At 38.9% G+C, this 23,991-nt stretch overlaps 1 pseudogene; it reads left to right on the top strand.

Moving 5' to 3' along the window:
- The first annotated feature begins 5,339 nt into the window (after window positions 1-5,339).
- LOC129690530 (60S ribosomal protein L7-like 1) overlaps window positions 5,340-23,991 on the top strand; it is a 108,059-nt pseudogene continuing 89,407 nt past the window's right edge.

Raw genomic sequence — 23,991 nt, forward strand, 5'->3', positions numbered from 1 at the left:
GGTGTGCAGTGGTTAATCAAAAGCTACTATGGACAAAACTAACGTTCAGCATCAGAAAGCAATAACTTTAAGGAGACTGGGGGAGGGTCCTGTGGATGAGTCTCTGATGCTGGGGATATTCTGCTTCTCCTGTGAAGTGCTGACATCACAGGAGTTCTGGAAGAAGGAACATCATCTAGACTCAAAAATTGGTGTGTGTGTGGCACCTGTGTCTGACCTTAATAAAAAGTTTACTTAAAATTCAATACCTATTAAGCTATCCTTGGAGGCACAGGCCTATAATGCCAGCACTACCACAGCATAGACAAGAGAATCATTTTAAGTCAAAATCCACCATGAGCAGTGTCGTGAATTCCAGGCCAGCTAGGGTTACAGAGGGAGGGTTTGCCTTGCCTTCTTAGCCCTCCCCAGGAAGTAGATACTCTGATTTCTCTAAAACGGCTCCTGTAAACTCTGAAGCACCAGAGTCTGCTGTGTATCCTGAAACCCACGGAAACAACAAGGAGAACAGGTTTCCAATGTGTTCTCTCAAATCAAGATGGGGATTTCAGAATCTGGGATATTGCATGCTTGCAGAAGCATTCCTTTTGTATATTTAATGAGGAAATTACGGTATATAGTATGCATATTTTATGAGTTGCATACATGAAGCTAGACACAGACTTACATGTCTTTCTTGCTTTGGTTAAGACACTGCGCTTCAGTTTCCCTCGCTCCTCCCTCAGCCATTCAGCTCAGAGACTGTGGAACTAAACAGCAGAACATGGGGTTTGATGGAAGTTATTACCGAATGGAGCCAAAGATCTCGGGGCAGTGATCTAGGGGCAGTGATACGAGTATCTCCGCCCTGCAAATTTCTCTAGACTTTCAAGTAACTATAAAAATGAACATCATTCCTATTCCTGTCACAGAAAATGATGGTTGTAGAAACTACAATCATTTGCAAGGAATATTTAACTCTAATATAAAAAAAAATAGTCATTTTCATCAGTCCTGTGTAGAAACTTTTCTAGAAGTATATTTTTCTTTTTATAAATTTTTAAAAAAAACTTGGAATTGTCTTTAAAGATAATGCCTATTCATAATATTTTTCAAAAACGTTTCAAGTTTTTATTAAAAAGTGATCGCACTGAGACATGCTACATACTTCATTTCTGAGGTTGTAATCCCCGGAAATAATATACAAAGCAAATGTATCAAAAAAAGTTTTAACTCAAATTCAGATCATCTATGTGGCTGTGGAGTTAAAATGAGAGCTTCGAACAACAGTAAAATCAAAACCCATTAGACACATTCCTCACAATCAAACAGTGTAATGTGCTAATTAAATCAATATAAGAGAGAGTACCACAATAAGACTTAACCCATGAATTATATAAACATTACATTAAAAAGCACTTGGAATACACTTGTTAATTGGCTGTATTTATTCCTCAAACACAATAATGAAATATAATGAAATCATTATGGGAAGAAGAATGAATAAAAGTGACAGCTGAGTTCCACATATTGCACGCTTAACTGCACAAGGGAAACCCACATTAACCAACAAGCCATAAGCACTGCTGCTGTATGTTCTAAGAAGATTCTTACGAAGAAGCTTGTCTTCTAAAATGTTCATTAGTGTTGAGTGTTAATTTAGTAAATCCATGTTTTTGGTTGCTCTCTGTAACTCCCTAGCAAGGCCCTAGCCCCACTGTCAAAAGCAAAGATTTCAGGTTGCCCTACTTGTGGCTAGGAAACCATCTGTTTTGTTTCTGTTGCATAAAATAACTCAAGTGCTCACATGGAGATATATTGTTAGGTAACAAGCAATTATTAACACTGGGTACGAAAAAACAAATGATGACTCACTACCTTTAAATCAGAATGTTAAATGGTATGGTTTAAATCTCATTTAACTCAAAACAGTACAGACACCAATAACATTTCCTGAGAGCTGATTTTTTTTTTTTTTTTTTTTTTTTTTTTTTTTTGGCAAAGATTCCAATTCATCCTCCCAATGTCTCCGAGGTCTGGACTAGCACACAGCCAGTCCCGTAGTAGGTCAGGACACCACTGAGAACTGGAAGACTGGGTTTTAAAAAGGTGTTAGGTGTCACTGTCTGATTTGAACCCAGGATGTAGACCTTCACAACTACAGTTCCCAGAGCCATTTCAAGATGCAAGCAGCCTCCGCTGGAGCTGGAGCGGGCATGCTTCAGAACCACTGCTTGTTTTTCCCCACACGGCAAGAAAAGTATTCCAGGAGAATGTGGTCTACTCTATGGTTATGTTCAAACAGCCGTCAGCAGCAGGCTTGAGTAAGCTGGGTCAAGTCCCCCACAGAAGGCGTTAGCCGCTCCACCTTTGTTTCTATTTTATTATTTGCTCATATTATTGTATCTGAATGTCAATTTTTGTATTTTTTTAATAAAACCAATAAATGCATTGAGGATGAAAAGGGAAAGTAGTTGAAAGTACTTTCTACTCTTAGTTTGTTAGAGGAAAAAATGTTAAATATTTTAAAGATCCATATTATTCTATAATTCAACTAAAGAAAATAATGACAGTGAGAAGAAGAAGAAATATTTCCTTAGGAAAGAGGATGGTGAAGAGTGATGAATGTCAACTCTCTCAAGACCAATGAAAATCAATAAATTAAGGAAGGAAATGAAATAAAAACACTGGATAATACTGACACTCTAATTTCTAAATTTTCATCTTCCAATTCCTTCCTGTGGTGTCTTTCATGTATATCTTAGATATAATCTGAAGTAGGAAAAGTAGATTTTAGCCTGTTTATATTGCTATTACTTCTGGGTCTTTGTTACCTTTTTTGGTAAAAACCATGTGTTTTTATTTGCAAGCTACGGGTTTCTCTGAATTTATTTTTTAATTTTAGAAAATTGTCTGCATCAACAAGCATGACTGTGAGAAGCATTCTTATTCCATAAATGAACACTTCTCTAGTTCCATGCCTGAGAGTTACTGGCTAGACAGAACAGGCACCAATCTCTGTGATTCTTATTTCTCTTACATATTCCTTACAGATGTCACCACTATAACACTGTGGGAAGAGGAAGAGGTGTAGCATGCACACCTCAACCCTATTTAATCTGGACATCAAGAAAAGGGGCCAGTTTGAGTTACAGAACAAGTTTTGGACCAACCAGGGGCCATTAGCCAGGCCAGGCCCCAAAAGGGTATTTTTAAGCAGTCTGGGGCTAGAACTCAGTTGGGTAGCACTTGCCATGTGGGTTCAACCATTACAATTACAAAAGGCTTTCTGTAGTAACCCAGCATCCCTCCACAGACTTGGGGAGCTCAGAGTCAAAGGTCCAGGGAACTTATGTTCTTCCCTTGGTGATGTCTCAGAGGTCAGCCACAGACTGTCCATTCAGGGAGCAACACCAGCCATACTCTCAACACATTCTAGAATGAGCTGTCAAACCAAGCTCCCAGCCCAGGACAAAGAGACTTGAAATCAGAGGCAGCCTGGGTACTGAGGTCTACTCACCCCTGTGGTGTCCTGAATTTGACTGTGTGCTGCAGCCATCTTTTTCTTTCTGGGGAGAATGTCGGCCTGCCTATCTCCATGCAGATTTGAATTATGGATCAGCCTTCTCTCAAGACCCACTCCCTTTGACTCTGGTTACATACCAGTCTTTTGTTCTATGGTTTTGCTTCTGTTTTTGTTTTTTTCATAATGTGTTGTACCCTGAAATGATCTTTGGCTGGCTCCCTAATTTCTCACTACTACCTGAAAATCTGCCCTTCTCCCCCAGTGCTCTCTAAACTTTTGTGATGCACATCACTCTTTGAGATTTTCAGATACAGAGAAAAGCTTAACCAAACTATTTGAGTGGTACAAGGAAGAGAGATCAATCTCACTATTCAAAATAGATGTTGGTTATTCTTTGACTAGGCGTTATGACAGCTTCCAACTGTAGAAACACTGATAAAGTCTCAGAAACAAATTCTCATACAATAACTTAAATAACAAAAATTTAATATTCTGGCTCATGGTACAACTCAGATAACTGAGGGTGGCATTCATCAAGAGGCATCCATCTTGTATCACACCCGTCATTCCTTGTCTTAATTTGCAAATAAATGCGAGCTGGTGGTCGCATGGAAGTCCATGGCCCCCTCTCCTGTGCTGAAATGTTCTTGGATACAGTTGAAAGAAAATGGACACATATGATCCATTAGTTTAAACAAAGTTGGGAAGACCAGGCTGGGTCATTAATGTCAGGAACTCATCCTTGCTTTGTGTCTCTGTGCTGTTGCCTTGGCAGGAACCTGGCAGTCCTCACAGACAAATGAAGTCTAAGATTAAAGGGTGAAATACATCAGTGGTATGTTGAGTACAGAAAAAGGAAAATGAAGTAAATTGGGTTCTTAAGGACTTCCTGTTTACTTTCATAGCACAGCCTATCCTTTAGTGACTAACATTTATTACACGGCTTCAATAATATTGAGCTAAGATTAATTTGAAAAGTTTTCACTGTTTTTTATAATGTTCTTACCACACTCTTTATCCTGATGATTGTTTCAGCTGTAGAAAGCTGGATATTTGAGGCTGCCTTTCGATTATCAAGGGATCTATTGATACCTGTGTATCTGTTGGACACTGCTAAAAACAATGAGCAGTTGAATGTGGACTAACAGCCATTCAGAGAAGCATCTCCAGCACTCATACAATCCTGCATACCGGAAAGCCATGAAAGAGTGTGTTCAGTTTGGGGCTCTGGAGCTCATTACTCTTTCTTAGATTTTCAGTCCTATGTGAAAGTCTAAGGATGAGTCCCTACATTAACATTGTATGCCCCTTCACTTGATATGGTAAACTTCAACATTACTTCTTTAAAAAATACTGCTTTAAGGCTGGAGAGATATTTCAGTGGTCAGGAGAGCATGGTTCTCTTGCAGATGACCTGGTTCACAGCATCCACGGCAGGCACCTCACAACTGTCTATAACTCTATTTCTAGTGGTACCAAGTCCTCTGGCTTCAGAAGGCATCTACACTCACATACACATACTCACACAGAGACACACATGCATGCGCTCAATAAAAATTATAAATGAATCTTTTTTTATTTTTTTATTTTTATTTAATTTTATTTTTTTTCTTTATTAATTACACTTTATTCCCTTTGTATCCCCCCTGTGGTTCCCTCCCTCCTCCCATCCCAATCCTTCCCTTCCTCCACCCTCTGCATGCATGCCCCTCCCCAAGTCCACTGATAGGGGAGGACTTCTTTTCCTTCCTTCTGATCCTAGTCAATTATTCCTGACACAAAATGAATCTTTTAAAAATAACTTCAGGTGTGTGTATAAATGAAAGCCCCGGTCATGGAGTGGGTTCGGGTCTCCAAGGACAAGTAAGTCCTTGTCCCTTTTAGAATGTCTCAAATCTCTAATAGGACGTTTTACAAAAGCTGCAGAAGAAAACTGCAAAGAATTTGATAATTAATTTTCACAAAGATTCAAGCTTGTTTTCTTTTCTTTCAGTAGAACACTGTCTAGTAACCAGAAAGAAAACAGTTGTATTTATTCCGTTTCAGTGTGTGTGTGTATGTGTGTGTGTGTGTTAAATCTGCTAGAGCTGAAGTAATAGGAGGTTGTGAGGTACCCTGCCTGAGTGCTGGGAACCAAACACAGATTCCCAGGAAAGCATTAAGTGCTCCTGGCAACCGAGTCAGCTTAGGTTTGAAGATTTTGGCACAACTAATAGACAAAGAAAATGCTGAAAATTAATTTTCCTGAAAAAAAAAATAGTCCTCCTTGTCACTCTGGGTTAATCCTGTTGTTGTAGTCTTCCTCATCGGAGATGCAAAATCTCAGTATATTTTAAGCCGAGAGATGTGTGGGACTCAGAGAAGGCTATGAGTGTCCATCCAGCTTAATAAATATGGAAGACTAGGCCTGCTTAACCAAACCATTCTGAAATCCCAAGCCCGTAAGGTTTTTTATTCCTAGTAATTTAATCATAATAGCTTTGGAAATTTTTCCAATTACTTAGAACTCACTAAAAATTTCATGCAGATAAAGTTCTTAAGACAACTTTTGAGAACTGAAGTTGTGGATGGAGATGGAATGTGTTTTGCAGAACTGCAGATGAAAAAACAAAACCTACGACCTGATGGATATTATATTTTCAGTTACTTTTCCCTTGGAGGATCATATTTATCTGGGTCATAAAATAAAATTATAAAAATGTTAAGGGGGCCAAATTCACATTAACCAAATAATCAGAGCTCTTAAACCCTTCAGTAATTGTCACTAATAGTTATGTGAAAAATAAACATTTCTCTGACAGATATTAGTGCTGGGGGGGACCTCAAAGGAATGTCTCATTACAGAGAAAACGTCCAGGTATCCTAGGAGAGATGACCAGAGTTATTATGAAGTTCCTGTTTTGCATAAAGGTTTTATGTCGAAAGGGAATATAAGCCCTCTGTTGCTTTGTTTATCCTAAACAATAGTGTATCAACCATTGGAGCTGAAATGGGTTAATAATTATATGTGACAGTGCCTTAGTTTATTTTATGTTACTGTGCTATGAAAAGGAGAAATTTATTTGGCTCATGGTTCTGAGGCTTAAATCTAAGGCTGGATTGCTGAATCCACAGAGGAAGTCAATAATGGATATTCAGCTGGACAGGATTCAAAAGCCCCCGTGGATTCATCTCTGCGTGTGCCTGTGAGGATGTTTCCATAGAGGTTTAACTAAATAGAGCCATTCCATTCTGAGCCTTGGAGGAAGCGTCTCGTAATCTGGGGTCTGAGACTGAACGAAGACTGGAAAGCAACATGAGCGCCAGTATTCATCTCCTTCTCTGCCTCCTGGCTGTGGCCTCAATGTGACCAGCTGTCTTGTGCTGTTGCAAATTCAGGTGGAACATCTCCCAGCAAAGATGAGCTGTATCCATTAACCATGGACCAATAGGATCCCTTGCTTTCCTAAATTGTTCTCGTTAAGTATTTTGTCACAACAAGAAAAGTAACTAGTGTGGCATGGCAAGGGCAATGGAGAGCTAGAGAGGGGGCAAGATCCATCTTCCACAGCATCTCCACTTCTGACAATGGATCTGTTGCTGTGTTCAGGGCGTTTAGCTCATGACCAGCTCACCTCTTAAAGGTTCAGCATTGCACACTTGTGAGTAGATGTCCAAAGCATACAGACACTGGAAGGCATGTGAACTACAACACACAGTGCTTTGAGGTAGAAATGGCACATGCTGAAGCACAACATCAATGTGGAAAATGTGGTAGATAAAGTTGCTCACCTGGAGGTGAACAAGATGCAGGGAAAGAGTAAAAAAAAAAGTAGTCAGGTAAAACCAAAGAACTACTTCTCACCTGATTATATTTCTAAAACTTTCTAAAACAGAACCACCATCAAATGGTTTTTTTTTAATTTTCATTTTTATATAGTTTATTTATTTTGTATCCCAGCTGTAGCCCCCTCCCTCCACCAAATGGTCTTAACACAGTCTGCTGAAGACATTTCATATTCAAATACACACACACACACACACACACACACACAAACACACGTGGTGGGAACAGATTAACTGACTCAAGCTTTGAGCCCACTCATTCATTCCTCAGCACTGTCATCATGTCCTTCCACTTCTTTTCAAGATCTGATAACACAGTTATGCATGGGACATAACTTTAGTAGTCTGTCTTTTCCACTCCTGCTACAAACACTTCACTATACCCGGATACCAGGTCAGACTACAGAAACACATAATTTCTGTTTGCTGTGAGAAAATAGCATGTTTGTTTTCATCAAACAAGCTATTTTTATTAAATCCTGCCTGCCTGGTGGAGATAATTCCAATTCCCACACTTGACAGATTTCACATGGTGTCTCTGAAGCTGTTGACTGTCCTTTTGGGACTCTGTGAACCAGAGCTACTACAACATGGCCACTGAGTTGATCAACCAATATTTAATTAGCCAATATTAATCATTTAGAAACAACAAAACCCCTCATGTCTGGTTCAGAGCAGATTAACAACTGATATGATCATCATTGTCAATGAAATTGAAATCTGCACACTTATAAAAATCATGATTCAGCACCTTTCCCTGCTAATCTCCTAACTAAGGTGTGGTGGGAGGAGGGGGGAGGGAGGGTTGGAAGAGAGGTAAAGGCTTTTAAGAACCTTAAGTAAAGTAGGTGCTTAAAAAATCTAAGCCTACAGGACTGCACAAATAACTTTTCTGACACAGGATCTACAACCTCCAAAAAGCATTAAAAACAATACCCACTCATGCTCAGTTGTTTTTTGTTTGTTTGTTTGTTTGTTTGTTTGTTTGTTTCGTGCTGAAGGTTTTTAGAATAGAAATGTAGGCAGCATCTGAGTGATTGTGTTTTTAAAGAAAGAGAGGATACACATTAGGCAAGCAACTGGTTGTAGATGAAAATTTTGAACCCATTTATTTGGTACGTTTTAAAGTCATCAGTTTATGTAAAGCTTTGAAAGTCTTAAGCTGTTGGTAGCTTGTTCAGACTTCCTAGAGCAGAACTCAATCCATTTTTTCAACCTTCAGACTAAAGTGGCTGATTGTTTTGTGATTCAACAAAGACTGGCAAAATAGAGTGACAGCAATAAAATAAAACCTTCTAGAGATCCTGATTCCATCCTCAACACCAAAGAGGTGGAGGTAAGAAAGGATGAACAGATAAAGGGAGAGACTCTAGAATGAGGGTCTTTTAACAACCTTGGAGGTAAATGAAATAAGATAGTGATTGTTTCACCAAATTAACATGAAATTACAAACAGAATACATGCATGCATGCTTATTTAACATTTCAATATTGTTCAGACCTGACAACTGTCTGGTATGAGCTATTCCTTTCTACCATGTACGTCCAGATATAGAACTTATTCTGTCATACTCAGTGACAAGTACCCTTTACATGCAGTCACTATCACCAGCCCCTGACCTGCTTCATAAATGGCATTATTTTTATATTTTAGTTTCTTATCAGACTATAGAAACTGGCTGCTTAAATGTATTTTTACATCAACATATCCAACAGATAACTTGATATTTATGGTGTTCTCTGTTCAGCAAAATTATTCCTTAATGAAGAAAAATTTTAAATCCATTTTGAAAATGAGTAAAGTACAAACAATACCATAAATATTTTAATGACTACTTCAGTTACAACCAAATACATAAAATAAGTAAGGCTATATAGCCTGCTATGCTACACATCAGTATGAGGCTCTGATTTTCAGCTACCCAGAATCCACAATTAGATTAGCCATGCTATATTTCAGTCATGATATTTTCATTATTTCTTTGCCAACACCCAATTTATGTCCATCCACATGAGAGGGCACACATTCCCCCATCCACATTATATATGCTGGTAAACTCAAAAACACAGAAATCATGATAGCAGTGGGTCTTTGATCACATCTCTGCAAATCAGAAATCACAAACATAGGACTCATGTAAAAACTGGCTAATAACCAACATGCTCACTGTCAAATTAACTGCTCCCATCTGAAGTGATAAATGGCAGGTCCATAGCTGCAAGCCAGAGGGTATGACAAATGGCTCCTTGACATCTGTTCTAAACATCTGGCTTTGCAATCTATGTGCCCATGTAAATGAAATATGCAATCCATTTTACCCCTCAAATATTAGCTTCTGGGATAATTTGTGTCTGAGTTCTACACCCCTATAGCATCCACTACATGAAAGGATTTACTGTTAGATTAATAAAGACCAGGTATTCAGGATCAGACCGAGTTTACCCTCGGCTTTATGCAGCAATAATTCAGACCCAGCAACCTTGGGACAATATCCATACAAGCCTTCTTCCATGCACATACATACACATATTTCCTCAAAGAGTTCTGTGTAGGAAGCCTTCTTTAAACCAACTCTGAATTTCTGTACATAGGTACTAGTAAAAGATTTTTCTATGAAGCTTTTTCAAACTCAGTGTAAAATAAATGCTAGATATGAGTGCATGCTGATTGTCTTTGCTACAGTATCTTTTACAGTGGGAATAGAAATGCAATATACAGACCTCTGCAAAGAAAAAGTGAGATAAACAAAGCACAAATATATTGGTAACAAATATGGTTGTAGTAGGAAAACTCACTGAACATGGAGACAGCCCTTGGGGAACTCAAAGCAGCATTTGCTCAATCTGTAACATTAATAATCTGAGCAATACACTTAGACGTGGTTTGCATAATATTTTTGTGATTCAAATGGTCTTATTAATCTGCAGTTTTGCATAACAGCTTGTATACACTCTGGAGAAAGACCATGGGCCTTTCAAAGGACAACTTTGTCAAACAATAACTCGTGGTCTAAGTGAAGGTTAGGCTGCAAGAGCAGTGGACAGGGTGACATGGCAGGCGGCATAAGATTTTTGACAGATCTGCTGGCCTCCACCAGTAGAATGAAGTCATCAAGAACGTGTGGAGTGCAGAACTCTCCAGTCCACACACCCACACCTAGGAGCTTACAGGACATGTAGTCTGACAGAATTAAGAACCTGCTGACAGCAAGAGCAGGCCACATTAGGTGACACCCCGACATCACCCAATTCACATGAGAGAGCCTGGAGCACTTCGAACAGAACTGGCTCCAAAAGGGGAAATGAAAGGACAAGAAATCAGGCAAGGTGCAGAGCAGTGTGTCCTAGGCGTAGAAAAGTGCAAGAAGACAGCACTAAGTCAGAAAACAACAGGATAGAAAGAAACAAAGGGAAGTGGGCTTGGAGGAAGTGTCTTCTGGGAAATGGAGGTGGCATGATGTGAGTTAGAGCAGGAGGAAAAAGAATCAGAACACAGAAAACTGTGCAGAGTCTGGACAAGAAAAGACAGTGAAGTATGAACTTGAGGCAAATACTAAGGTTGACAAAAACATACAAATCACGGTACGGATATAACATAGCAATTTAAATTATGCAAAGAATTAATATCATTTCATTTTATTCTTTTTTGGCTTTATTATTTTATTTATTTATTATTTATTTATTATTTACTTATTTTATATTTTGAAAAAGGGTCTCATTTAGGTCCTCAAGACTACCCTGGACTACATAGACCCGGACTGACTCAAACTCACATAATAGGTTTGGGTTTTCTGATTGTTGGTTGGGTGCTTGTGTGTGTGTGTGCGTGTGTGCATGTGTGTGTGTGTGTGTGCCCATGCACTCACAGAGGTCAAAGGATGTCAGATGCCCTGTGTTGTCACTGCTTATCTTATTCCCTTGAGGCAAGGTCTCTCCACTGAAGCTGGAACAGGGCCCACAGCCATAAAGCCCCGGTCCCCCTGCTGGTATAACAGTATATTATTAACAATTTTTGCTTGTTGTATTCCTCAGTCTTGATACCTAATACATTGTTACGAAATAAGAAAGCAGGTTAATAATGAATATACACTTTTATCTAAAATGTTTGCTTTACTTACTTGTCAATAATTAGGTCTTTCTTAGGATGGACAAACAAGGGAGGGAAAGAGCATCAGAACTAAGATGGGGGGGTCCATGTAGCTCAACGCAGTGAACATTCGTTTCTAAGTCTGTGAATTTACACTTAGTTGAGCACACATTCACAATATTACTCATTAGCTTATTTTACATACTTGTACAGCTTCAATCATAACAGGCAGATCATTTTATATTTCTAGGGTCATTAATTTTTATACACCTATTTTTTTTTAATTTTGTGTGGATTCCTTTTGTCTGGATGTACTGCCAAACAGTCCAAGTGTGGAGATCAGAGACAACTTGAAGAAACACATTAGTAGGGACCTTTTCTGTTACCGACCCAAGGTCTCCAATAATCGACACAGAGACCTATTATATTTATTCAACAAGATTTAAACTCTGTAACTGTGCAGATATTCAGGAATACTAGCGCAATTATGCTAGTCTGGCTACCTCCCAGCCACATGCCCTTTTGCTTGACATCTCAGTCTTGGCTTGGTATCTCCTTGTTCTGACTTCTGCAGCTATGAATCTCTATCCTCATGGTGAACTCCTCTTCAGGTCAGCTTCTTCCTCTCTCCTCCTTTCCCTTTTCCCTCCCTCTTTCTACCTGAGACCCCCAGACTAGGAAAGGAATTCCCACCACTCTCATCTGCCCAGTCATTGGTTCATAAGCTTCTTTAGTAACCAATCAAAGATAATTGGGAGGCAATTTTTGTACAACGTAGAGACTGGAGAGTCTTCATAAAAATGACAATGCCCATGTCTGGACTGCAACCAGATCTCGGGGCACAGAAATCAGCATCTGAATACACGGTGCACAGGACTATCCTACAGTGGAAGGTTGTCTTTCTCCTTCCATAATGTGGGTCATAGAGATCAAACTCAGGTTGCAGTGCCCCTTCCCAGGAAGGCACCACAGGAGCTCTTGTTATGATTCTTAATACTGTGGTTTTTGAACTCTAATTTTCCTCCATAATTGATCTCCATAGCTATGAATAGGATATGTAAGCAAGCCATCATCTCCAAACTAAATTTTTTTTTTTTAAGTATCACATATTTTGGGCATTGTTCAGACCAAAGTCAAGAAACTTTGGGCATAATAAAGTTGAATATAAATACATCATTATCAGTAATATCTGACAGAAACAACAATTGTGCATATGGGGAGTATTTCTAATGCAGAAAGCTGTTGGTGTCCACCTTTATTGTAAGGACGTTAAAAATGACATTTTTTACTTTAATTCTTAGGGGAAGAGATTTTAATCGACATGAAAAGTCCACTCAGCAGAACTGGGTGGTCATTCTTTGTGTCTGATGGCCAGCAAGCTTGGATAATCCCAGGATTCAGCTGTCCTCTGATGTTTCCCTAGCCAGGTGTGGCAAAGGGGATTCTGGGATTCCAGTCTCTCAGGAATGGTTAGAGTGCTCTAGGGTAAGGATGTGGAAAGAGTTTTCCACAAAGTCTTACAATTTAGCTCTTTTAAAATGAGATTGTGGGTATCAGAGGCGATGGAAATGCAGAAGTTTCAGGAGCCTGTGTTACTGCTCCTTGGTTAAGCTGCTGTGATAAGCATGGCAGAGAATGTGGATGAAAGCCCATGCATGGTTGGCTTGCAGCCAGAACACAGGCTTAGCAAGACCCAGACCCAGGGGGCCAGAGGGCAGGTCTGCTGAGGTGCTGACCCTGCAGACCAGAAAGTGGGTCCAGACCCCGGTGGGTGCATCCCTTGCAGCCAGCAAGCTTCCCTAGCGGTCAGTGAGCTTGTGACAGTCTGGCAGACAGCCAACCTGGCTAGCAGCCAAGCCAGTGAGTACAGCATTGAATTTCTGGGGAGGAGGGGAGACCTCCCTTCCCCAGAATAAATGACAAGTCTCAGGTGGCCATCTTAGAAAGCTGATGCTGTCACACAAAGAAGAACCCACCTTTATTTCATGTGAAATCAGGGACTTATAAATCTTGGGCAGTGGTAGGGGGTTTCATGGGTGAATGTGTTTAACTCGATACAGCTAGAAGTGCTAGGGATACTTGATTTATATGTAATGGCACAGTACCTCTTTACATGCAGTAGCACGGTCCTATCACAAGAAGGAGAACACAGTACTTATTCTATGGGTGGGGAAAAAATCTTTACATACAATTGAAGGACATTGCTGAAAACTATGATCTACTTAGCATAGGGTGGGGTATTTCCAGGAATCCACGGGTGCTTGCTAAACAGGTTTTATCAGGAAAAAGTCCGGTCGGTAACTGTCCCTGAGGGCTATGTGACACTCCTTAGAAGTTTTTTCAGAGAGGGCACCCTGCTGAGAAAAGGGAGTCCACAATCATAGATGGAGCACAGAGACTATCCGGAAATGTCAGACTTAAATCTTATCCAGCAGAGTTCCACACTAAGACACTTTTTTAAAAATGTTTTTGTAAAACTCATTGTCTAAAAAGTTCATGGAGCTGAAGTGCCAGCATGGCTATCCATTACAGCAATAAAGGACATAGGGTCCCTGGTGTTTTGTAACCTTAATGAGTGGGGCATGGCTGACTCCATACCACAGCAAACTGTCCTTGAAACTTCAAAGATGAATGTTACAAGAAAAAAGAAACAAGTGAAATAAAGGAAAAAAAAAAAAAGATAAAATGCTTTCAAGGCTGCAGCCACTCCTGTGGCTTTTATGCCTGAGAAGAATATTCTACATAGGCAGATAGGCTCTGTATTTCAAAATAAGATAATTTTTATCTCTCCTGAGCATATGTTTAGATACAAATGCCAGTGGATGTCCTGGTTTATTTAACTACCAGAAATATAAATAATAGAATCCAGAAGTGAGTAAGTACACCCATGGCCTCTTTCATTATAAGCTATATAATTGTAGGTTTACCTTTCTGCATATTTACAGTCTAGTTGCATTGGTCTAAAAAATGACTATGAGACTATTGTTTATATTTTTCAAAGAAGCAAATTGCCACATCCCTTCTTCTAAAATAGGTCAATTCATCATTTGTTAATTAATGTTTATTTTTTTCTTGGTATTATATGTGAAACATAAAAATAGCTTTTACAGTTTATACATTAACAATTCTCTTTTGTGGAGGGATTGAAGGAAAATATACCAACTGCCAGAATATCAATAAAGAATTAGCTATGCTAAGAATGATAAACAAAATAGGTATAGTGAAAATACATTTTTATTTTATCTCACTAGTCACTAAGTGACTACTTCAGAACTGTGTTTAACACTATCAAAACATCAAATTTACATGTTTCCTGCCTCTTTTTTCTTTCTCCTTCATGTAAAGATTTATTCTGGCAAGTTCAGAAGAGCATAAAAGCATTTTGCTTTTGGCTGTTTGTTTTCAACTCTATCCATGGAGTGTAAAAGAGAGCATAGGATTATCCTTTATGTCTTTATGATTATTTTTTATTTTTTATGACTTTTTATGTCAAAGATCACTTCAAAAGCTACAGTTGATCTGTATATAACATAATAACTTCTGACTGTACAATTCTTTTAACCTCCATGTCTATACTAACAGGGTACTTCCTAGGCATTACTCAGTTGACAAGCAATTTACTACAAAACAGGATATTAGATCAGAGGTACCAGAGATGACTTCCAGTAACATAGAGAGACCAATAGGAGAAGGAAGATTTTAGTTATTTATCTGATAAAAACAAACAACACATTTCAAATAACTGTGAGATAATTTTAGGTGTTCATGAATACATATATAGTTCTGTTAGATATATCATATATAAGATATTTACATATAATTATATAAATATTATAAATATATATTTATATGTGTTCATAAATATATGTTTATATAAAATATAATATAATATAGACTACTGTATTACATATATAATATATTATAATCATATTATACATGATATAATCTAATCATATACATGATTATAATATATTATAATCATAGAATACAGTAGAATATAATACATAAAATATAATATGTTACAATATTATTTATAATATATATAAACTATATTTATAATATAATATATATTAGTCAAGAAGACAAATTTAATATCATTAAATTCTTAAAAAATAAAACAATATAAATTGTTTAGGAGGTTGAGGCATTGGCTAAGTCAGCCACCAAAGTGATTGCTGTGCAAGTGTGATGATTCAGTTTGGTCTCCCAACCCCATGTTAATAAAATAAACAAACAGTTAAAGAAGCTGGGCGTGGGCGTGTGGGTGCAGTCACAGCAGGAGAGACACAGACAGACAGATCTTTAGGGCTCAGTGAACAGCCAGCCTAACCAAATCAGCCAGTTTCAGGCCAGTGAGAGGCTCACATCAAAAAACAAGGTGGACAGTGGCTGAGGAAGGTCAGCTGAGATGAACCTCAGGCCTGCACATGCAAACACACACACACACACACACACTCACACTCACACTCACACACACACACACACACACACACACACACACACACACTGATCCTGTTTAATTTAAGGGCATAAATGTGCACAATTGTAAAATCACCATCATATACAAAAGAAATTATTTCAAAGCCAGTGGCCAGCCCAGTGCTGCCACCACCCACTCTCTACACAGTTCCAGTCTCAGAATGTGATCTAAGATCATTTGTAAGATGCTTCTGAAAATCCAAATTATTTTTCATATTTTAATACTTTTGATAAAGTCTCATAAGAATTCTCAATAATAATGATCTGCAGGCAGTGGAAAAGAAAACACTTGCTAGTTTTACACAGAAAATAAAGCAAACAAGATCTGGAAACACTAATGTTATCAATGGAGAAAAGTCAGTTTGAGGAAATATAATGAAATATAGTTAATTGATATAAATTGGATTTTCTTTGCATTCTTGCTTCCTAAATTTAACTTTAACTAAATTAAACATTGTAGAACGTTATTAAAATATCACTCATCATCTGAGCACCTATAAAATCTGCCTTTAGCTTCTGAACATCTCATCATTGTTCAATTTCATCTTCTGACCAATTTCTTCAATTCTGTCAAATAGTTATTTCAAGGAAAACCTCACGGATTGTTTTAATTTTTAAGACATATTGTATTTTCGTTGCTCTGTGCCAGAAGAGGGGGTCAAATCCTTAGGATCTGAAGTTATAGACAGTTCTGAGCCACCTGATGTGGGTAATGAAACTAAACCAGGGCCCTCTGCTAGAGCAGTAAATCTCCTAACTACTGAGCCAACTCTCCAGTCCCAAAATCAATGATTGCAATTGTGTGTATGCGTGTGTGTATGTGTGCTCGCATGCTTGTCATTTGATCATAAAAGTCTATTTAAAATTCTATTCTCCTATTTACTATGGAATGATGCCATTTTTCATATGTCTGGTTGTTTTCTTCCATTGTTGTTACAGTTTACAATGACAGTTCACTTCATGGTTGTTTTGCTAAGTATGGGTCAGGAGACACTGGTTATCCAAATACTCACAGCAATGCTTTGCTGAACCTCACCACCTCCCCCAAAATTTTGGGAATAGCTGTATGCTCTAGCTCCATTTCTTCTCAATTTTGAAGAATTTAGCTCTGGGTATGAAAATGCAAATGGAGGCACAAATATGCAAAGGAGCACCCACTGAAATTGGTCTCAGACATTGATTTAACCAGATATGAGTGTCTTATACTACTGTGTTGAGACAAATCTTTCCACCATCTTCCTGAGTTTGGCTCACCCAATCTATAATGACCAGGAGTTAAGTATTTTGCATTAAAATAAAAACAGAAAAAAAAAAACCTTCTTGTTTGTGCCCAGCTTGAGATGTTTCAACGTTTTATCCAAATACTATGCAGTTTAACACCTGCCCCAATAAATGCAGACACATTTCCTTATATTTGTCCAGAGTCTATGTCCTTTTTATGATAGCAATGATCGGGATTGGTGATATCTCAGGAACTTTCAGGATTTGTGTTTAAGTGACTATCTTCTAACAGGTTCCAAAATATAAAGGATTAACTTGGACATGGCAATCAAATTACATCTTCCTGTTTTTGTTGTGTGTTGTCACATGTTCACAGTCTCTGGATTAGGGTGAGGACATCTTTGCAAGGACATTCCACCATTCATGGCTTCTAAAGAAGCATAAGAAAAATGCATGAATGGACAAATTAAAATTACCATAAAATATTACAGAATATTCTTGCCATGTCTGCCATAACATAAAGAACATATAAGGAACATTATTTGTGATTTGTCTAATTCCTTCTTTGGTTGCACATTTCTTCCTTGTCCTAATGTAAAATTAGGGAGGAATAAAGTTCTTAAAAACAGAAGTTTAAAATGGATTGAATGATATTATGATGATATGAAAAGCAATGATGTTCAAAATTCACCAGACGAAATCTGGTTAACACATTTTCTGGATAAATGTGCTTTAAACATATGTGTTTACAAAGAAGAGAAAAAAAATACTTATTCAAAATCTTCTGCACAGGTAAATGTAAAAATAAGATCAACTAAAATAGTTGAATTGGAATGGTATTTTTTTTTTTTTTTTTACTGTCTAGCCTAAACAAAGATAAAATATTATGAAACTCAGAAGTTGGAGAAAATATGATTAAAATTTGGGAAATCATCCTTAGCCTCTTTCCTTTGGCTTTTGAAAAGACGTTTGTTCAAGATGCATGAACTGGTGCCAAACAAAAACAGGAAGAGCGATGGAAATCACCCAGCCTTTCCTTTTCCATGACAGCTCGCAGAGCTGATAAAAGTGACTGCACAAACAAGGCCAGCCCAGAAAGGCAGAAAACCAAAGCTGAGCTGGGCTCCTTTTGATCTACCCAAACTAAATTCCCTCTTCTTGTTTAATATCTAGTGAAAGCTGACACGGAACAAAATTTTGGCATCTGTTTATTTCAAAAGGACATTTTTGCTAAAAGCCAAATAGTAAATGCTTAATTCTTGCACTTCAATACAAAAGGGAATATTGACAACCGTGAATCTTTTCTCAGCAGTACTTATTCCACAGCAGAAGAGCATGTTCCCATAAATTCAGGGTGAAAAGCTACGCTAATCACTGTATACTTTGAAGTACAAAATGTGCCAAAAATGGGCACATCAACATTATCTGACATGACTTCAGACACCAAACTGAAATTATAATACAATAAAAATTAGCTTACCAGTGTAGGTGGAAAGAGCACAAACTTGTTTTTGTTTTGTTTCTGGGGACAAGTTAAGAATGATGAAGTTCTATCTACTACTTCTTGGCTCTCTATGAGTGAGCACAAACGAGCAATCTCTGCTCTAAGACGCAAAATCAAGGATAAATACATTGGAGAAGACCCATATAGCTGTAGTACCTCATTCTTTACCTTACAGAAATAGGTCATCAAAGCGCTTATTGAATAAGAACATAAAGATTACAGATCAATAATTATTCTTGGGGAGCTTAGAGCAATAGAATAACTTCATTAACCATGTGTATAGTGTGTATGTATGTAATGCATTTTTCACGTGTTAAGTGACAAAAATCTATCAGCCATGGAGACATGGTTTCTCTAGATGCGGTTATTAGAACTTCAGAGCCTCCAGCACAATGAATAACATAGTAAATCATTCCCCTGGAATAAATTTCTTTTCTTGATGTAGGAATCTTTCCTGCCACAGCTATTCTATGTGGCCATGACAGTAGAATCATCTACCTCACAGAGATTATAGCTGCCCTTCTCCACTCACAGAATTCTAAATGAGATTTTGCTGAATTTTGTTCCTTCCCCAGGCAGAAGCCTCTGGTTCTCTACCTTGAGAGTAGCCATTCAGGCCAGCCAAGAAAAGATGAGCCCTCCAGCCATGCCTGGAGTTATCTCAGATTGCAGTTTTATGAAGGGCTTTTCCGAGCAGTAGAGATTGTATTCTGACATCTGGCATCCAGCCCTCCTCAAGAAGACACTGAGCAAATTTGCTGGGTGGGTTTGGGAGCCAGAAGTTATCTACACAAGTATCAGACAGCATGGGCATTCCTTCCCAGTAGCACAGACGTTAGAATTTGGGTCTGAATGTAAGCTGAAACCCCTGAAGAAATTTGTTATGGAAAGTCAACAGAAAAATAGACTTCTTTCATAGGGCTACACAAGGCTTCAGATTGCAGCAATAAAGTAACTTGATGGATAAGAAGAACTCTGACTGCATTTTTGAGGTTTGACTGCTGATAGCCATTAAGCTCTCTTTTTTCCTCTTCTTCTAATGCTCCCACTTGCCAAGCTAAGCAGGGTCCTAGCTTCTCTGTGCCTTTTCACTTGCATAATCTGCACTGAAACCACTCAGTGGCCCAGAGCTGACAACTTCCGCTCATGGCCAAGCCTGCCGGGCTAAAACGCAAGCCAATTTCTTTTGCCAGCTCCCTCAGGTCAGGCTTCAAGCTTTCTCTATCCTCCTGAGAGACCTAGATTACAGAAGTGACAAAATCTCTAGCCATTTTTGTGTGGATATGAATACTATCATCTTGGAAGTGAGCCAAATATGGAGTGGGCTTCTGAAACCTTCTCACTCTTGTGCAGTATCTATTTAGCTTTAACCGTCACCTTGACACAACCTAGGGTCACCCGAGAAGGGAATCTAAGTTGAAGGACTTCCCAGATCAGAATGTCCTAGTCGGCATGGGTGAGGTGGCAGCACCATTCCCTGGTCAGGTAGGTGGTTTAGGAAATGTATATGAAAACTAGCTAAGCATGAGACTGACAATGAGTCAAGAAAGCATCTTTCCTTCATCAGTTTCACATGTTTTTACATCAAGTTCCTGCCCTTACTTCCCTAAATGATGGACTGTGACCTAGAAACTGAAATAAAACTTTTCCTTCCTCTAAACTGCTTTTTTGCTAATTTTTTAAATTTTTAATTAATTAATTAATTAACTTTACAGCTCCACTGCAGTTTTCCCTTCCTCTCTTCTTCTAGTCCCTCTCTCCTATCTCCCTCCCCACTCCTCCTCCTCCCTTGGATATCAACTGGCCAAGTCATATCAAGTTGCATTAAGACTAGGCACATAGTTTCCTAGAAGGCTAGAAGAGGCAGCCCAGTAGGGGGAAAGGGTCCCAGAGGCAGGCAACAGAGTCCGAGACAGCCCCTGTTCCAGGTGTTAGGAGTCCCCCATGAAGACTGAGATTCACAGCTGTTACGAATGTGCAGATTCTCTGTGGGCACCTAGGAGGCCAGGTTATTTGATTCTGTGGGTTTTCTTGTGGTGTGCTTTGGGTCAGATTTTATCACAGCAACAGAAAGAGAAGTGGAATGCAGTGTGACTGTAAAGGAAGCCTCCATCTTTTTCTAATTGTTGATGACCCTCCCAACACACACACACACACAGTGCCAAAACGCTTCTATCTTCTCCTTAGTTCCATTCTTAACCCTGTTTTTTCCAACATTCCTTATTCTTCTTTCAAAGGTTTCAGACACTTAACAATGCCAGGCTCAACTCCCCTTATTGTCAGTGATGTAGACACAACCTACAACAATACTTTTGAAGCGAGGGGACCAAGCCCACATCCTTCACATCAGCACGCCTGCTTCCATGTGTCTTAAATGGCAGCATTGGTAGCTGTACCAAGTAAGTCTGAAAGCTCAGTCAAAAAACCCCTCAGAGAAATTCCCCAACTCCTCTTCTAATTTCCAATGGCTGTTCAAGAGCCTGTGTTAACTCCCCTGCTCATCTTTTACATTTTTTGTTTTAGAAGGATTTGCCCTCTCATACAACCTTGCTTGAGTGCCTACCTAGATATGAGGAGCTTCATGTTAAATGGAATCCTTAGAGTTCTACATTTCTCCAATAATTGCATCATTTGTTGAGGTGATTTATACCAGACACTTTTTCATCAAGATGTTTTTGTGTCATTTTAGTTTCTTTCATGTTTCCTGGAGATGTGCTCATCTCTGAAGTGTTAACTGACAGAGATTACAGTCATTACAGAATCAATATTTGCTGTTTTATTTTGTTTTAAATTTTATTTATTTATAAATTACGGTTTATATACTTTGTATCCCAGCTGTAGCCCCCTTCCTCATCTCCTTTCATGCCCCTCCCCAAGTCCACTGATAGGGGAGGTCCTCCTCCCCTTCCCTCTGACCCTAGCCTATCAGGTCTCATCAGGACCAGCTCTACATTGTCTTTCTCTGTGGCCTGGCAAGGCTCCTCTCCCTTCAGGAGCAGGTGATAGAAGAGCCATTGAGTCCATGTCAGAGACAGTCCTTGTTCCCATTATTAGGGTACCCACTTGGACACTGAGCTGCCTTGGGCTACATCTGTGCAAAGGTTCTAGGTTATCTCCATGCATGATCCTTGGTTGGAGTATCAATCTCAGAAAAGACCCCTGGGCCCAGATATTTTGGTTCTGTTGCTCTCCTTATGGAGCTCCTGTCCCCTCCAGGTCTTTCTATCTCTCCCTTCTTTTATAAGATTCCCTGCACTCTGCCCAAAGTTTGGCTATGAGTCTCAGCATTTGCTTTGATATCTTGTGGGGTAGAGTCTTTCAGAAGCCCTCTGTGGTAGGCTCCTGTCCTATTCCCTATTTTCTCCCTCTTCCAATATCTGTCCCATTTGCCTTTCTGAATGATGATTGATCATCTTACCCAGGGTCCTCCTTCTTGCTTAACTTCTTTAGGTGTACAGATTTTAGTATGTCTGTCCTATATTATATGTCTAATATCCACTTGTAAGTGAGAATTGTTAAAAACAATCCTGTTTTCTTCTTTTGCAGATTTTGCAAATAGTGTTTTCTGCACAGAATAAAGAGATTAAGTGGCTTGAGCAACTTAACACATTAGGGCAAGCGAATGAAAGGCCAGAGAGAGAGAATGGTCACATGATGCAAGCCATTGCTTTTAAGTAAACATGTGATTTTCCTTTAAAAGATGCCTCCAGGACGTTGCAACCAGCTACACAGAGTCTGCTGGTTTCTCTCCTCCCCATTCTCTCCATAACAAGCTCCATTGCAGTTTTCTAGCAGATATGGACACTTCCAGCCAGGTTGGCTCTACCCCATGGCCCTCATCTGACCCACCCTTCCAAAAAAAAAAAAAAATCCTTTCATATTTATGATTCAGAGGCAGCACCAATTTCTGCAGAAAGCCAGACCAGCCTAAAGCCAGTAATAGGTTGTTAAGATTTAATGGGAAAAGTAAGGGGACCATTAGAAGGTTAAAGTGGCTTGGCTGAGAGGGAGTTAGAATCCAAAGTTTAAGAGATTGGAAGTAGCCATGTCAGAAATAATTTTAACAATCAGCTTTAAAAATAGAGTTCATTAAATCTATTGTGGGAGGAAAAAAATTTTCAATCCCAAATTGTTAATTGTGTACCACAAAAGTGAAACTGATGAGATAATGTTAAACCACCTGGTGAAAGCCCATTGCTCTGCACTGAGGACCATATCCAAGTCTGTAAATATTCATAGGCAATAGCTAGCTGGTACTATGGCAGATATAGAGCACTTAGCAAAATGTCTATTCATCTTCAGGACATGACTAATGTCATCACCTTTGCCTCTTGCAACAAAGGTGAAGTGAATCTAGTTTGGAGGAGGAAAATATGAAACTTGAACTTTTGCATCTAAAGCTCCCCATGCACTCTGCGCTAAGCTTTATAACTTTATAACTTGCTTTATTTCAGTGCAACTTTTTATAGACATTCCAGACCTCAGCGTTAATTTTTAACTCTCTATGCTAGTGAATTCAATAAATTATAAAATTAATATGCACCAGAGACAGTTACTGCAAAGATGCTCAGGACGGCTATGTGTCTCTCAAGAAATCTGAAAAAGCCCCCTTTTTTACAACACAATTTTGTAGGTTTAAACAAACCCGTGTCTCCACATAGCCACTTCCCTGGCAGAGTTGTGAATAGCTCGGTCACCTCAAACCTTCTTCTACAGACCACAAGTCATTAGCAACGCTCGGAAGCCCCGATCTGTTACAGATGTCCATATATTAGTTTCTCCTTGGTTCCTAACCAGCAGAGCTCATTGGTTAGAATTAGACTCTCACCTGTCTGGTGTCTTTGGTAATGAGGATTACTCTCCCCCTCCTTTTCCTCCCCTTCTTCTCCACCTCTCTCATCTTCCTCCTGTACTCTCTCCTCCTCCATACCCTTTCCAGTTCCTCACTAGAAAACATGATCCATCTTTATTCCAAAATTATTCAGCATACATGGTTTGGTGGGGTTTGTTTTTTGTTTGTTTGTTTTGTTTTGTTTTTGTTTGTTTTTGTTTATACAAACAGCCACTCTTCTGACTTGTTTTAACGGGAAAGAAAGGTTCTACAAAGCAAAGCGGCATTACCTCACAGGCAAAAATGTAACACCACATTAGTTCCTCAAAATGAGATGAAGCATACTTAGGACATCAGCAGTTTTAAGCGCCAAGCCCGAGGCATCTGGCTCTTTATTGTCTTGGAGGAGCCATCAGCGGATGCTTAGAGTCTTTCTCCTGGCAGCAGACATCTCCAGTGAGGTTTTTATATGATTTGTTAAGAAATGCTTGGTTTCAGAAGTCATTCATTTCAATCCCCCGGGAAGTCTGTCTGCAGGAA

The sequence above is a fragment of the Psammomys obesus genome, unplaced genomic scaffold (genome assembly GCF_907164565.1).
Source record: "Psammomys obesus unplaced genomic scaffold, mPsaObe1.curated_primary_1811, whole genome shotgun sequence".
NCBI classification, from domain to species: domain Eukaryota; kingdom Metazoa; phylum Chordata; class Mammalia; order Rodentia; family Muridae; genus Psammomys; species Psammomys obesus.